This window comes from Ursus arctos, unplaced genomic scaffold, assembly GCF_023065955.2.
Source record: "Ursus arctos isolate Adak ecotype North America unplaced genomic scaffold, UrsArc2.0 scaffold_34, whole genome shotgun sequence".
NCBI lineage: Eukaryota > Metazoa > Chordata > Mammalia > Carnivora > Ursidae > Ursus > Ursus arctos.
The window spans coordinates 6927484-6944023 of record NW_026623030.1 but is presented as its reverse complement, the minus strand read 5'-3'; the positions used below and the strand labels follow the sequence as shown (position 1 = coordinate 6944023).

General features: G+C 49.4%; 1 pseudogene; it reads left to right on the top strand.

Moving 5' to 3' along the window:
- Positions 1–1350: 1350 nt before the first annotated feature.
- On the top strand, positions 1351–2629 carry LOC113245932 (calcium uniporter regulatory subunit MCUb, mitochondrial-like; annotated as a pseudogene).
- Positions 2630–16540: the final 13911 nt, after the last annotated feature.

Sequence of the window (16540 nt, the reverse complement as noted above, 5' to 3'; positions counted from 1 at the left end):
TCAGCAACCAAAATTAAGTCAAAATCCTTAATTACATGCATTGCTATGAAGATAGGCCTCCCTGGTCACGTCCCTGCAGGGGTAGCTTTTAGACTTATAGAGAGAGCTTTTTATTTTGCGCCTGGAGGATTCCATCTACTCAGCATGGCCTTTAGATCTTTTGGGATTCTGATTCTCTCCTCGTTTTATTGAAATGCTGCCGGCACTAAGGCACCCCGGTGAGGGAGGCAGGTGAGCTTTCCCACTCCCTCGTGTCACATCGCCTAACCTCCCCACCCCCGACCCCCCTAGCTCAGGGCCAGCCTTCCACTCCCCAGAGCTGCTAGAGAAAGAGGTATTTGGACAGCGTGTGTCGTCCTTAAGAACCAGCTGCAGGTAGCCCCCTGAGGCTGGGAAGAATGTCGCAACAGCTTCCAACGCCCAAGGGGTGTCCCCGCGTTATGGTCTCACTGCAAACCATGTCGCACCAAAGCTTTTGGACGGCGGACTACACCTATCCCCTGGAAGCCCCACCTGCCACCTGCGCTCCGCTTCTCTGCGCGGAGCCCGGGCTGCGAGGGTCCTGGGAGGCGCAGCCTCGCCAGAACAAGCCACTGGGCGGTGGCTTCTGCGGACCGAACCTTCTGGACCAAAGTCCCCAGAGAAGGGCTTAGCTTCTGGGGAAACTGGCCCAGCACCCCCCACCCCCGCCCCGGCCGCGGCCCCGGCCCCAGGGTTTATTCCCGGCGCCGCTGGGCCCGGGGCTGAGGCGCTGGGCCGCGCTGCGCTGGGCGGAGGCCGCCCCCTGCTGTCGGCGGTGGCGAACTGCGCGGCGCCCGAGGCCGCAGGTGCTCTCAGACGTTGGCGCCCAGCAAAAACCATTTAGGCTCGGAGTTGATCCAGAGCCTTAGGGTGTGATTTGAGATGTCTGTCCCCGGACGGCAGGGAGAACTTAGCTGCTGTGCTCTTCCGTACTCGTGACTGTGTGCACACGGATTTAGGAATCGTGACAGAGTAAATGCCGGTATTCCATGTAATATGCTGCAGTGTGTGGATAACCAAAAAACGTCAACATTGGTCGTGGCCAAAGTAAAGCTACGATTTGAGTCCAATAAGAGAACAAGAGGGAATTGAACGGGTTCATCCAGAGTTTGTGGGTGACAGGAGGTTGTTTTTGTTTTTCATGGCTACGATAATAACTTTGGAAAGGGCATTTAATGACTTCAAGTGAAGTTTAGGATGGAATTGGAGCCCTGCTTTTGGACACGGACGTGCGGAGTTCTGTGAGCTACAGGGTGTTGTGGGGCGGGGGCCAGCAGGAGGCGCGGCGAGGGCAGCGCGCACCGAGAGTGCGGGACCCGCCGCCCCGCGCTGACCAGGGCCGGCTGACCCCTGCGGGAGCCCGCGCTGCGGCCCCGTGATGCTCCGGAGGGGCCCCTGGCCGTGGCGCCCGCGGCTGCTGCCGACCCCCGGACCCCAGGGCCGGCCAAGCTCCTGCGCGGCTGCGATCGCGGACGCCCCAGGTTTTGTGTGTGAAGCTGGGAATCTCGTCTTTAGAGTACGGCGGCGCCCCCTGATGAAGTGACCGTTCACTATAGACGCGGCCTTCCCTTGCTAACACTTACTCTGCCATCCAGAAAAGCCACCTGTCAATTTGTGGTCAAATCAGTGTTACCAACGGTCGGTTCCTTCCTCCGGGACCTACGAAACGAAGATACAGGTGTCAGAACTGCAGCCATCTTCACGGCAGGTGGCAGTGACATTCCAGCTTCGACCCTAATGGAACTGTTGCTAATGAATGATTTCAACCTTGTCGTTAACAAAATGCCGAGGGGGTACGGTGCCCCAAGAAAGAGAAAACTGAATAGGGAGCATGCTACTGAGGTGGAAAATGGGAAATCTTTGGTTCACGAATTGTTTACAGCTTTGCAAGTAGAAAAGCTTCAGAAAAAGAGAGAGCACCATTTACTGGCGAAAACCTGAAGGGACAGCCACAGCCTCTCCAACAGATCACAGCTGGGATTGAAGGTCGCTCAGAAGCCCAAACCAGCAGCCGACTCCGCGGGCTGAGTTAGCACTGCTGTCCCTTCGGGGGCGCAGTGGCCTGGCTCACCCGCTGGGTATACTCCTGGGATGTGCTGGAACCAGTGACAAACCTCATCACATTTGCAAGTTCCATGGTCTTGTTTGCAAACGTCGTGGTCACTCGGCAGGATCATGCGTACCAGCTGTTAAGAGTAGACAGTTTCCACAAGAAGTCACAGCAACGACGTTTCGATGCGGTGCAGTACAAGTTAAAAGATCCTGCTCGGGCTACAGAACCCCTCAAACGGGTGCGCCACGCTCTCCGTTTGTGAATGCAAGGAAAGGAACTCAATGAAAAGAGTTAATCTTCTATTTTCAAGTGTCACTGCATTTTCCAGTATTGCTGATTCAGCAACTTAGAAACTGGAGTTTTTGAGTCCCACGGTGCCTTTGAATTTGAGTGTTTCTTTTGATAATTAAAAAAAATGCTTGAGGAGCGCCTGGGGGGCTCAGTCGGTTAAGCATCTGCCTTCGGCTCAGGTCATGATCCCAGGGTCCTGGCATTGAGCCCCATGACGGGCTCCTGGCTCAGGAGGGAGGCTGTTTCTCCCTCTGCTTCTGCTTCTCCCTCTGCTTCTGCTTCTCCCTCTCCCTCTGCCTCTCCCCCGGCTTGTGCTTTGTCTGTCTCTCTCAAATAAATAAATAAATATTTGGGGAAAAAAAGTGTTGCATATTAAGTGTTTCAAAGACAGGGACCATGACTTTTATTTTTTTGACATCTTCCCAGAATAGGAAAAATCTTGATTCAACTCCATTCAACATACTAATAGTCATTTATTGAACATATCCCAACAAGGCTACTTATTAGGCTTCTTGTACTTTCTGCGCCTCGGTTTCATCATCTGTAAAATGGGTAATAATGTCACCTACTTATAGGGTGAGGAGTAAATGAGATCTGTAGTGCTCTCAGCACCATTCCTGGCCAGACAGAGGACTCACAGAAAATGTTATTATTTTTATATCTACCACAGTTAAGTTCTGAGCTAACTGCTGGAGTTACTCATAATGAAACATGATTCCTGTCCTCAAGAAGTTTACCATTGGAAGTAAAGATGTATGCAAATAGGCATATAAGATTATAAAGGATCAATGCTGTCAAAAATGTAAGAACAAGGTGCTGGGGGACGATGGAAAGGAGAAATGTATTATGTCAGAGGGGAAGGACACCTGAAGGTTTTATGGGAGGGGTTACATCGGAGCTAAATCTTGAAGGATGAGTTAGGATTTAGATGGATGAAGAGAAGCAGTCTGAGCAGAAGAAATCACGTGAACAACGATGCTGAGTCATCATGACAGTGTGTAGTAAGTTCAGCCTCAGCCAGTGGCCAGTGTGACCAGAGGGCAGGAGACAGGAGAGGAGGCAGCAGGCGGGGAGGCCAGGGAAACGATCAGAATCAGTAGCGAGCGTCCGGTGAAGGCTTACTTACCCAATGCCAGGCACCGTGGACTGGAAGAAGATCACGGGGCCCGATGAGCCATGCTCAAGACTGTGAATTTGTCTTACAGACAACAGGACACCATCAAAGCTATCGGAGCAGGTTCCTATTTGTGGAAGGATGGAGCCCATAGTAGGCTGTTGGTCAACACCCGTCAGATTAAATTAAACTGGGTGGCAGTGGCGTATAAAATGGCAGCAAGTCCCCTACAGAAATGAAAGCTACAAAATACATTTTAGTAATGGTGTAGTTCAAATACACTTGATACCTAGAAGGAATGAGTAGGTGCAACATTCAAGACACATGGCTTGTTTTAGAATCGGGGAAAACTATAAAGCCAAGTAGGGAAGCAGTTTCTATCAAAGGTCACCGCTCTACAAAGCTTGAACATAACAAGTATAGATTTATCCGAGCGTAGTATCTTATTCCCGAGACAGCAGGAAGGAGATTAACCCCTGCTCTGTGACGGAATGCAGCCAATCGGGGGCCATGGCTGGAGGGGACGTGCAGGTCCCATTCCGGTGGTAAGGATATGGGGAAATGGTGTTTCCAGTGGGAGCCAAATCCCTAGCTTCCCAGCCTATAAGTGTACCGGAAGCCGGTTTTGTGCTCTCCAGCGGACTTGTAAGGTCTTGTTCAAGGACACAAGAAGGAGTTGGGCTTGTGTGCAGGGCATGCAAAAATGACATAATTGCTACCCCAAATTCTGAGAAGCCCTAAGCGATTGGAAACATTGACCATAATCTTGTCTTGTCCAGAGCATGATAAAATATGTAAGCTTGCAAACCAACAGATGTGTGTATAAACCTCCGGGCTTCCCCAGGGCTATCGCCAATTTGCCTAGTGACAGCTCTCGCTAGAGAAACTTTATACAAAGCCTGGTGTGTGAGAAGGAGGACTGGTGTGGGGCAAGAGAGAAGACAGCAGGTGGGTGGAAAAGCCAGTCATGCTGGCAACGCACTCTCTAGGTCCCTCAGTGCCTGGGAGAGTGGTGTGTCTACTGCCACCTGGTGGCTGGCAGTAGATACACACCTCGTCGTTCCCTGCAGGCTTTCCAGGGCAACTCCAGTTGGGGTAGAGGGCCAAGCCAGGAGCCAAATGGGGCCAGGAGTTGTGTAAGAAAGTTAGAGCCACTGCTCCTACAGTCCAGAGGATCTTGTCCCTGGGCACATACAACAGATGACCTTTGCTGTCTTTTGGCTTGGAATAACCTCCAACTGTATTTCTACGTTGCCTCCAAAGACGTTTTAGGATCTGTCATGTCGGGATTCCAGCGCTTGGTATGGGTGTCATACTCTGTTACTGCACAGGCCTCTGATGAATTTCTGATCAACAGCAAGGTCAATGATGAAAAGGAAGTAAAAGGTGACAATAAGATAGTCTAGGCGCCTGGGTGGCTCAGTCAGTTAAGCATCTGTCTTCAGCTCAAGTCATGACCCCAGGGTTATGGGATTGAGTCCTGAGTTGGGCTCCCTGCTCAGTGGGGAGTCTGCCTCTCCCTGCCCCCACGCTCATGCTCACTCTCTCTCCAAAAAATAAAAAAATAAAAAATAAGATAGTCTGTGCTACCCTGGTTTTACATTTAAAAAAAACTTGATGCCACATTTTTACACCCATGTTCCCAGCAGCATTATTCACAATCGCCAAGAGGTGGAAATAACCCATGTCCCCTGGCAGATGAATAGAAGTACAAAATGTGATATATTCACACAATGAAATATTATCCAGCCTTAAAAAGGAAGGAAACTCTGCAATATGCAACATGAATAAAACTTGAGGATATTATGCTAAAAGTAAATAGAAAAAGACAAACACTGTATGCTTTCACTTACCTGAGCCTTCGAGTAGTCAAATTTAAAGAGACAGAAAGTAGAATGGTGGCTGCCAGGGGCTGGGGAGGCGCTCATGGGGGGTTACTATTGAATGGATGTGGAGATTCAGTACTACGAGAGGAAAATGTTCTAGAGATCTGTTGCACAACAGCGTGGATATACTTTACCGACCTGCGCTCTTAGAAAACGGTTATGATGGTAAATCTTACGTGTTTTTTTATCACAATTAAAAATATTTTATAAAACAAGACAAAATCAGAGAGGGAGACAAACCATAAGAGATTCTTTTTTTAAATTAACATATAATGTATTTGTTTCAGGGGTACAAGAGATTCTTAGTCATAGGAAACAAACTAAGGGTTGCTGGAGGGGCGGGGGTGGGGAATGGGGTAACTGGGCGCTGGGCATTAAAGAGGGCACGTGATGGAATGAGCCCTGGGTGTTACATAAGACTGATGAATCACTGACCTCTACCTCTGAAGCTAATAATACACTATATGTTAATTAATTGAATTAATTTTTTTAAATATGATGCCTATTGGTCTTACTACTGTTCTCTCTTTTTTGCAGAATTATTTATTTTATATTTTTACATTATTTTGTATTGAGGTATCATTTACATACAGTAAATTATACTGTTCTTATAAGTTCAGTTTGGTGAGTTTTGATTATTCCAAACAAGATATAAACATTTCCATCACCCGGAAAGTTACTTGTGCCTCCTTCCTGTCAGCACCCACCCCCGCCCCCAGGCAACCACTCACTGACTTCTGTCACTCGATATGTATTTTTTTTTTAAAGATTTTATTTATTCGACAGAGATAGAGACAGCCAGCGAGAGAGGGAACACAAGCAGGGGGAGTGGGAGAGGAAGAAGCAGGCTCATAGCGGAGGAGCCTGATGTGGGGCTCGATCCCACAATGCCGGGATCACGCCCTGAGCCAGAGGCAGACGCTTAACCGCTGTGCCACCCAGGCGCCCCTCGATACGTATTTTTTAATGGAGCTTAGAATCACATACTATAAAACGCACAGCGTTTAGGTGTACTGTTCGTGCTTCGACAAACGTCTATACCCATGTAACCAGCACCCTCATCAAGATGCAGATTTCTCTGTTACTCTACAGCGCTGCCACTGCCCCTTTCTAGTCTGCGGCCGCCCCTACCCAAGACAGCCACTGTTCTCCTTCCTCTCCGCTCAGATCACTGCGTCTGAGCTCTGGCTTCACACAGCTGGCATCCTGCAAGACGTGCTTTCCCATCTGGCTCCTTTCACTCAGCATGTCTTCAAGAGTCACTCATTGCTGTGTAGACCAATACCTGGTTTCTTTTTATCAAAGAGTAGTATTCTGGGGCGCCTGGGTGGCACAGCGGTTAAGCGCCTGCCTTCGGCTCAGGGCGTGATCCCAGAGTCCTGGGATATATTTACATTCTTTGACTGTTTTTTTTTAATTGAGTTATTTTTATTGTTGAGTTGTTAAAATTCTTTATATATTCTGGATATTAGACCCTTATCAGATATATGATTTACAAATATTTTCTCCTATTCTGTGGGCTGTCTTTCCACTTTCCTGGTAGTTCTCTAAACATGCTGGCTAAAATCAGATATGTTTTTCCAAATATTTCCCCCAGTTTGTAGCTTGATTACTCAATTTCTGAAGATTATTGTTTGATAAGTAGAACATGTTAAAATTTAATGAAATACAATTTATCACATTTTTGTTTTGTAATTAGTGCTTTTTGTCATGTCCAAGAAATCTTTGTCTACCCTAAAGTCACAAAGATTGTTTCCTATTGTTTTCTTCTAGAAGCTTTATGGTTCTGGCTCTTATATTGAGACCTGTGATCCATCTTGAATTAATATTTGTAGATGGAGTGAAATATGGGCCAAGCCTTATTTTTTCTATATAAATATCTAGCTGTTCTGGCCCTATTGGTTGAAAAAAAGATTTTCCTTTTGCCCATTGGATTGACTTGCCATTCAGTCGGTCTTATTTTCTTTTTAGGATTTCTCCGTAATTATGTATTTATATTTACTCAGAAACAACTAAAGAGCGTGTGGAGCTAAATTAAAAAAATAACACTGCCAGTGGGTGGCTCAGACGTTTAAGCATCCAACTCTTTTTTTTTTTTTTTAAAGATTTTATTTATTTATTTAACAGAGACAGAAACAGCCAGTGAGAGAGGGAACACAAGCAGGGGAGTGGGAGAGGAAGAAGCAGGCTCATAGCAGAGGAGCCTGATGTGGGGCTCGAACCCAGAACGCTGGGATCACGCCCTGAGCCGAAGGCAGACGCTTAACCGCTGTGCCACCCAGGCGCCCCTAAGCATCCAACTCTTGATTTCGGCTCGGGTCATGATCTTGGGGTGGTGAGATGGAGCCCTGCATCGGACCTTGCCCTGGACGTGGAGCCTGCTTAAGATTCTCTCTCTCCCCCGCCCCTCCCCCACTGTCACACACTCTCTCAATAAGAAAAATAACACTAACTGATTCCTATTTTAAATTGGTAATACATGTATGTGTTCTAAGTTGAAAGGTACAAAATTCAAAAAGTATGGAAGATTATAGAATAAAAATTAAATTTCCTCTCCATCTCTGTCTCTCTTCTCCCCAGTGCCATTCACTAAGGCAAATGCTATTAGTAGTTTTCTGAGCAACTTGGAAAGACAGGCTTCACGTAATTCAACCCCGCGGTTCTGACCGAGGCCTGTGAGTGTGTGTGAGTGTGTGTGTGTCACTGGTGCGGGTATGGTTTGGGAATTACAAATCGTTCCTAGCTCATTCTAAGGGATTCACCTAAGACCTCAGCAGCGGCTAAGAACTTTTTACAGGCCTTATTTATCTTCTTACCACTTGCGTAGGTAGATAGAGAGAAACGTGATATGATTGAGTTTTAAATTCACAGAGAGGGAAAGGTGGCAAGCTTTTTTCTCTTCTCTTCTTTTCTTTCCTTTCTATTTTTGGCAATGTTTATTGACCACCTCAACAGATCCATATACTGAATGACTGTCAGAAATTGCAAATTTAATAGAAATGGAAGTGGAAGGGCTCAGGAAGACAATAATAATTAGGGTATAGCTATTAAAAAACAACAAGAAGAAGTATGTTGTATATCAGTTGTGAATGCGGTCTGTAGACAACTTTTATTAGGGGATTCCAGGGGTTTTTTCTCTCCCTTAAGCAGTTACCATCTATTGGCATGATCCCTGGGAGTCCACCATCACAAACTGGCTCCATTACAAAGTGGAAAGGTAGGAACTGCCTGTCTCTAGGCCAATCCTAGGTGTTGTGCTTTCATGGAGTGGGGAAGATGCAGAAGATTCTGCTTTAGCACAATTCCTTTATTATTATTGTTGTTGTTGTTGTTGTTGTTGTTGAAGTGTAGCTGCCCTACGAGGTCATGTTAGTCATATAAAACATAGCGACCTGGCAGCTCTGTGAGCAGCGCCCACCACGCCAAGTGCCGTCACCATCCGGCACCGCATCCCGTTACTACGGTGTTATTGACTCAACGCCCAGGCTGTACTTTTCAGCTCCATGATTGGTTTTCTAATTGGAAGTGAGTGCATCTTAGTCCCCTTCACCTGCTTCAGCCCCCCACCCCCACCCAGCCACCTGCCCTCGGCAAACACCAGTTTGCTCTCTATATCTAAGAGCTGTTAGTACTTTGTCCATCACCATTTCTTTCGTACGAAAGCTCCCCCCTTTCTGAGTGCGTGGCCATTGAATCCAGACACCTCATTTAATGAACGTGGTGATGAACTCGTCAAGTGAAAGAGCCTGAAACACATGCTTTATTTATCGCTCTGCTATAAGTGTCAAAACCGCACCGTTTTCGCACAGGGCCGTGCGGTTCTGGCCCTGGGGTTGCAGTCAGGACTCGGCCCACCTCCCCTAAAAAGGAAGAGTCTGTCCCGAGAACATGACTAATCCCATCGCCGTGCTGAAGCCTCCCTCACAGCCGGGGCGCACTCTTGCTGGCGGGGGCACCCCAAGTCCTGGGGGCTTGGACACGCATGCGCGGAGGTGGGAGCTGCCTCCTCCCAGGCTCCGAGGTCTGGCTCCATCCCTCCCCCCGCCCCAGGACACTGAACCGTGCAGGCAAGAGGCTGGTTTCCTCAGCCAGCAAAGTCAGAGAGATCCTTCCTGCAGAGTGGAGTGGAAGCTGGCGGCTGCCGAGGGCCCAGACCAGGGGCTGAGGCTCAGGCCCACCGCGGGGGAGGAACGGGGCAACTGAGGGGTGTGTACGTGTTCTGAGCCTTGACGGGATCCCCCCTGGGGTACCCAGTCTGTGGGAGAGGCAGGGAGCTCAGCGGCGGATGGGGAAGATGAAACACGCTTAAATGCTGCCAGGGTTTGCCAGAACGGATTCCCTGAAGAAGAATGAACAGATCAAAGGTAATGGTCATTTTTCATATTCATGATCCATGCTCTTGAATTACTTTCCAAAGAAGTGGAACAGTTTATACACCGACCAGCAGAGTATAAATTCTTATTTTACTGCTTTCTCACCAGTGTTGGTTTTTAAAAAATCTTTACTAAAAGACAGGAGGCAGAAGGTGGCCTCTGGTTATTTTTTAAATTCATATTCCTTTGATCATTAGTGAGTTTGGACATTTTCTTAAGCATATTCCTCATAAGTCACTCTTTTTCCATTTTTGAAAACCATTTTGACATGCTTTAAAAAGCTAAGTTTTTGAGTAAGTTTTGAAGGAAAGCGTAAGTGACAGGTATTAAATTATTTTTTTTAAAGATTTTATTTATTTATTTGACAGAGAGAGAGAGACAGCCAGCGAGAGAGGGAGCACAGCAGGGGGAGTGGGAGAGGAAGAAGCAGGCTCCCAGCGGAGGAGCCTGACGTGGGGCTTGATCCCATAACGCCGGGATCATGCCCTGAGCTGAAGGCAGACGCTTAACGACTGAGCCATCCCGGCGCCCCTCTACTCACATTTTAAAACTTGCATACCCCGGGGCCCCCAGCTGGCTCAGTTGGTGGAACGTGGGACTCTTGATCTCAGGATCATGAGTTCAAGCCCACACTGGGCATGGAACTTACTTAAAAAAAAAATGGGGCACCTGGGTGGCCCAGTCGATTACGTGTCCGACTCTTGATCTCAGCTCAGGTCTGGATCTCAGGCTCGCGAGTTCAAGCCCCATGTCGGGCTCCGCGCTTGGGCAAGGAGCCCACTTTAAAAAAAAATGTGCACAGCCTAAGAGCCAACAACTCCGTCTCTTGGTGTTATACCCAGAGAAACGGCATCCACACAGGATGCATTGATGAGAACGATTAGTACAGCACTGTGTCTACTCATGAGCAATTGGAAACAGCTCAAAACTGAGCAAGGGGGGAAATGTTGTGAAGACATTATCTCCATGCGGTGAACAGATGCAGCGGCTCAAAGCGCTGAGGAGGGCAGTGCGGACTGAGACTGCAGGACTACATATCGGTGAATGAAAGAGCACGTTGCACAGCGTTACGTATAATACACCAGTTACGTAAAGAAATACACAAAGTAATCCTCGTATGTATATGACCACCTAGAAAAAGGCCTGGGAGGATTCCCACGGGACAGAGGACCTGGGCAGGAAGCGGGCCAGCACTGGTGGTCTGAGATGTTGCCCCATCTGTAATGTTTTCATGAAAAATGGCTCATAGTGACAAGGTATTTGTGCGAGGAGTCTGGTGCTACTTTCCACAGACACGCTGTTGCTGATGTTGGCACAACTCGTGGTGAAAAGCGGAGCTCTGCTTTGCCCTTCTGCCCAGCTGGGAAAAGTGAGGCCCATTCACCCCGCAATTAGCCCCAAACCACAGGCTTCTGTGGGCACTTGCTTTGGAGAGAAAAATTCAAATTGAAGTCAGCAGAAAAGAACATCACCTTTTTTTCCTATATTTGGTAGGAAAAGAAACCTCCAGCCCCAGTAATGAGAACAGCCTACATGAGTGTCAGGCAGGGACGGGGGCCCATGATCCCGGGTCGTTGCCAGCCAGGCCCAGCCTGCTCACCAAGGGCCAGCCTGGGGCCACAGGGACGGGCCCTTCCTCCCAGCCGAGCCGGCCTCGCAGCCTGTGGCACATGGAACCCCACGAAGCGGGTCGATCACAGGAGACTCTCTGGAGAAAAGGTCTAGAGCCTTCCTCAGCGATTTAAGGGATCTGGAACCCCAAAAGGTTGAGAGTCACTGCGGTGGGGTGACACGGTGACATAGGCAGGCAGTAACTCAACACTGAGGCTTCTGTGCAGGCTACACAAGAAATAGTGAAAACCTTAATGCCCATTCCAGAATCTAATGGCACTTTTGCTTTTAATCTAGTTGGAGAAGCAGTTGTCCAGACGGAGGGCTGCTCACGCCACAGAAATTTCCTGCCTACCCCGCCTCTCACGGGGTTGCTTGCTTACCCTGCTCGGACCTGTGGATCTGCCTCCGGCCTAGCCCGGGGAGCTGACCCTCCGCTCCGCCAGTTCTGAGCTACCACGGCCAAGCCGCAGGCGGCGGGGTGACTCGTCCAGGCTCTCACTCCCAGCACGTGGCAGAGCTGGAACACACCCCCCAGTGGGCCTGACACTCTGCCCAGGTTACGGCTCCTCCGGATGTGGAACAGAAGCTTCTGGAATACTGAAGACGGTGTACTCTGGCTCTCTGGAGACCTCTGCCAGACCACGGCCTCAGCAGCCCCCGGGGACTTTAAAGTGTGAATTGGCTGATGCCCCATCCATAGCCCTGCCCTCCTGCCTATAAACACACTCTGATGCCCCAGTTCCTCTTTCCTAATTGTGATCCCTGGTCTCCTCAGTTAAAGCGTGAGAAAAAACACAGCGTAGTCCAACACAAGCAATGCTCCCCAATTTTGTGAAAATTCACCTCGAATTTTTGTTACCTGGCTCATGGCCAAGGCATCGTTCTCTGTGTAGGTGACTAGGTTTCGGAGGCCCTGGGACCCACACCTGTTCCGGTGGAAATGCAAATGGCCAGGCCGGACCTCCTAGACAAGCCTGTTCCTGAGACATGTTTTTCCGTCAGAACTATATTCCTGAGGGGCACCTGGGTGGCTCAGTCGGTCAAACAGCTGCATTCAGCTCAGGTCATGATCCCAGGGTTCTGGGATCGAGCCCCACACTGGGCTCCTTGCTCAGCAGGGAGCCTGCTTCTCCCACTGCCCCTGCCACTTCCCCTGCTTGTCCTCTCTCTCTCTCTGACAAATAAAAAAAAAAAGAACTATATTCCTGAGGTTTGCAAAATCTTCCCTCTCTTCAAATGTGTCCCCTCCCCACGTCGCTCTGTCCCTCTGACTACTCTGCCCTCCATCCGGCTACGTCGAGCGAGCCGGGCACTTCATGCCTCTGGGTCTTTACAAACACTGCTTCTGCCCCTGGATGGCTGTTCACATTTTTCTAGACAACTCCTTCATCCTGTCAACACTCAGTTCCTCCCTGAAACCTTCCCTGCTTTTCCAGAGGGGAAAAATGGATGCTGTTCCCCTTCCTCCTGCGGCACCCTGCGCTGTAAGTATCTGGGGACATGTCTGCACCCTCACTTGGGGTGAGCTCCTACAGGGAGGGCTGCCTCGGACTCATCTCTCAAGCCCAGTTCGCGTGAGAGACACTGGAAAACACAATGGAATTCTACTGGGTTGTACTAAAAACGAGCAAACTACTAATTTATGCTGCAATGTGGATGAATTTCACAGACAAATGTGGAGCAAATAAAGCCAAGAGAAAAGAGAAGGTCCTGCAGGATTCAGTTTATCTGAAGTTGAAGAGCATGCAAAACTCACCTGTGGTGATAGAGATGGAAGCCAAAATAGCGTGACCACTGTGGGCAGGGGGCAGGGGGGCTACTGCCAAGAAGGAGCAAGAGGAAGCCTACTGGGCTGTGGCAAATATTCTTTATCTCGATCTGACTGTCTCATAAACATACAAATTGTATGAGTCGTACAATAAAGAACTGTGCACGTTATCGTATGCATGCTAGTTTGCAATACAATTGTGTTTTTTTTTTAAGATTTTATTTATTTATTTGACAGAGAGAGACAGCCAGCGAGAGAGGGAACACAAGCAGGGGGAGTGGGAGAGGGAGAAGCAGGCTCCCAGCAGAGAAGCCTGATGCGGGGCTCGATCCCAGAACGCCGGGATCACGTCCTGAGCCAAAGGCAGACGCTAAACGACTGAGCCACCCAGGCGCCCCGCAATACAATTGTTTTTACTCTTAGAGAAAGGCCACCAGTGCCTCCTGTTAAGGAAACCCATTGGAAGCCAAAGGGCAAGGCACCCCTAGTGCAACCCCGTGGGTCAGCCTCCTGGAGCCCAGGGCCGGGCAGAGGAGAGCAGAGAATGGATTGGGGGTGGGGTGCGGAATAACTGGTGCGACACTCAGGAAATGCTTGCTGAGTGAGATAGCAATCATTATACCTTAGTATAAATAAATACGTGGGATTTTTTTTTTCTAACGGTAAGCTTTACTGGAAAGCAATATGGAGCTAGGGAATACCGGGCACTTTGGCTCTGGGAAATAGTGATGCAAACTGAAAGAAATTCTTCACCTTACTGACAGTTCTGCAGAAGATGCCCTGGTTATGTGGTCAACAGAATTCGAGTTAGCCCCTTTCCGAAACTCAATTTTTTTTTTATCAGTGCCATAATAAGACCTAACTTTTTCTCGTGCTTGACAGCTGACAGTGTATTTCAAAAGCTTACCTCATGTAACCCTCACTGCAACCCCTTGAGAGTTGGTAAGGAATACAGACGGTCAGGGATTACTAGAAATAAAGAAAGTGGAGCCCCTAAGAAAAGCAATGTAACGAAAACTTGCCACAAGCACAGAATCTGGAAGTTGCAAGGCAACTTGATAACATGTGTTATAAAACACATGAAATCGGGTTAGATGCTTGCTCAAGTGTCTCTGAGCTTTAAGCGTCGTGTTCTCCATAACGTAGTCCCGGTAAGTGAGAAGCAGCTTCCGTATCCGGTACTGACCCTTGGCCGGGAGCGGAAGTCCAGCTGGCTGTCGCCTGCATTGCGGTGGCCTTGGTCACCCACACTGACGGAGCACTCTGGCAGGCACTGCGCCTGGGCAGCCCTTCCCTCACGGGACTTGACTCTCCCCTGGTCTGATGCACCCACGGTCACACTGGAACGAAGTCAGGCCAGGCTCCAGAGCAGGTGCTCAGCCAGGACTTGGAGAGGAAGGGGGAAGGCCCACGTGGGAGAAGGAGACCAGGCTGCACAGACCCCGAGAGGGAGCTGCAGGGAGCCAGGGAGGTCAGGCTCTGGAAGTCCGCCCTGAGGCACGATGGCAAGAAGGTGCTGCACACAGACCGTAGGGACTCCGTCGACAAACAGTGGCTGAAGTCCACACAGCACATTGGATTTCTGATCTCTCAGTTGCACTGGAATATAGTAGTTGCTGAATTAAGATGTATTAAATTATGTTGCCTGAGAAAGGAGCTTATCTGTATGAGAGCCTGAGGCTGGAAATGTGCTAGAAAGGCACTTTCTTCCCAGATGGCATGGGTGGTCTCTCACCCACTTTCTTCTCCACTGTCTCCTGGGCTTGGCCACCACACGCCTAGGAGCAACACGCACCCCTGCCCTCCTCTCCCTCTCCACACAGCCCCCTGGGACGACCCCCTCCCGCTCCCCCCCCCCCTGCTCGTAAGGCACAGGTTCCTACTTAGAAGCAGATGGATAGCTGGGCAGCCTTGGCTTCCAGCCGGGACCTCACCCCGAGGGCCATCTGAGTGTGGGCCACGGGCCGAGGGTCCCACCCCGCATCTCTGCCGGGTATAGCCCACGGGCCAGTGGGTTTCAGCTTAATGTCAATCTCAGCTACAACCTTGCTTCCCCTCCTGTGTCTCTCCTCTCAGTAGGCACATCGCTGCCTCTCCAGCTATCCGACCTGAAAATATCAGAGTCTCTCCAGCTGCTCTCCTTTTTGTCCATCATTAGGTCCTGTGAAATGTTCTCCTCCCCGCACACTGTCAGTGCCCTTGACATCCGTCACATGGGTCACCTACAGGCCCCTGGCCCAGTCCGGCTTCTGAGCCACCCCCAGAGTGTTCTTCTCAAATCTCTGTCTGAGCAGGTGACCCTGCCACCTCTGCTGGTTCCCCACTGAGAGCCACGGTCGCTGTGCGTTCGGAGCTGTGCAAATTCACTCTAGCATGGCTGCCCTGAGTGGTCACGAGGCGTTCTCCTCTAGGAGCCCCCCCACACCCCCACAGGACACCAGACACGCCAAGCAACGCAGGATAGTGCCTCCGTGCACCACATGCTTTCTCACGCTTCAAGCCTCAGCCCCAGGGTCCCTTCCTGGACATCCTTCAGGCAGAATTCATCGTCTTGTTCCCTTTGCAATTTGCATCCACAGATTGCTGATAACATAGCACCTCGTTCATCAGTCTTCACAAGCTGCCCTAAGTGCCTGAGGACCCAGATGCCTGTCTAGACCCTAGAGATATGGAAATTAATTGCCCCTCTTGCCCTGATTGGTTATTGGTGTCGGAATCTCCTGTGATCTTGACCTTCACTGTTCCAGAACAGGTCTAATACATTTTTATCTCAGGCACAAGAAAAAGGCCTTATATGTAAGGTGGGGATGTTTGGGGAGCTTGACTATAGACTGAGTATTAGGTGCTGTTAAGAGATCATTTTCATTTTGTTAGGAGTGCTAATGTCACTGCGGTGTGTGTAAGGAGGTCGGTGTTTCTTCGGAGACACAAGCCGAAGAATCTGATGTGAAGGGGTTCCATAAAAATTCAGATAAATAACAAGCAAATATGTCAAAATGTTAACAGTGGTTGAGTCCAGGCCCTGGGCATAAGGGTGCTCACATAATGTTCTGCCTATATGTCCCTACATTGGAAATTTTTCATAATAAAAAGTTTTCCAAAAGGTGAATTGAGTTGGCTTGCCTGGACCCCGTTCTCATCTATCAGATCGGGGTATGCGTTCGTCCATGCGGGCGGCTATAACAACTTACCACAGAATGGATAGCTTATCAACAACAGAAAGTTACTGCTCACAGTTCTGGGGGCTGGAAGCCTGAGATCAGGGCGAGAGAGCTGATGGGACCTCTCTTCCTGGGTCACAGCCGGGACCTTCGTGCTGCGTCCTCCCAGGGCAGAAGGAGCTCGGGATCTCCCTGGGGCCTCTTTCAGAAGGCACCCATCCCACGCGTGAGGGCTTCACCCTCATGGCTGACATTCCTT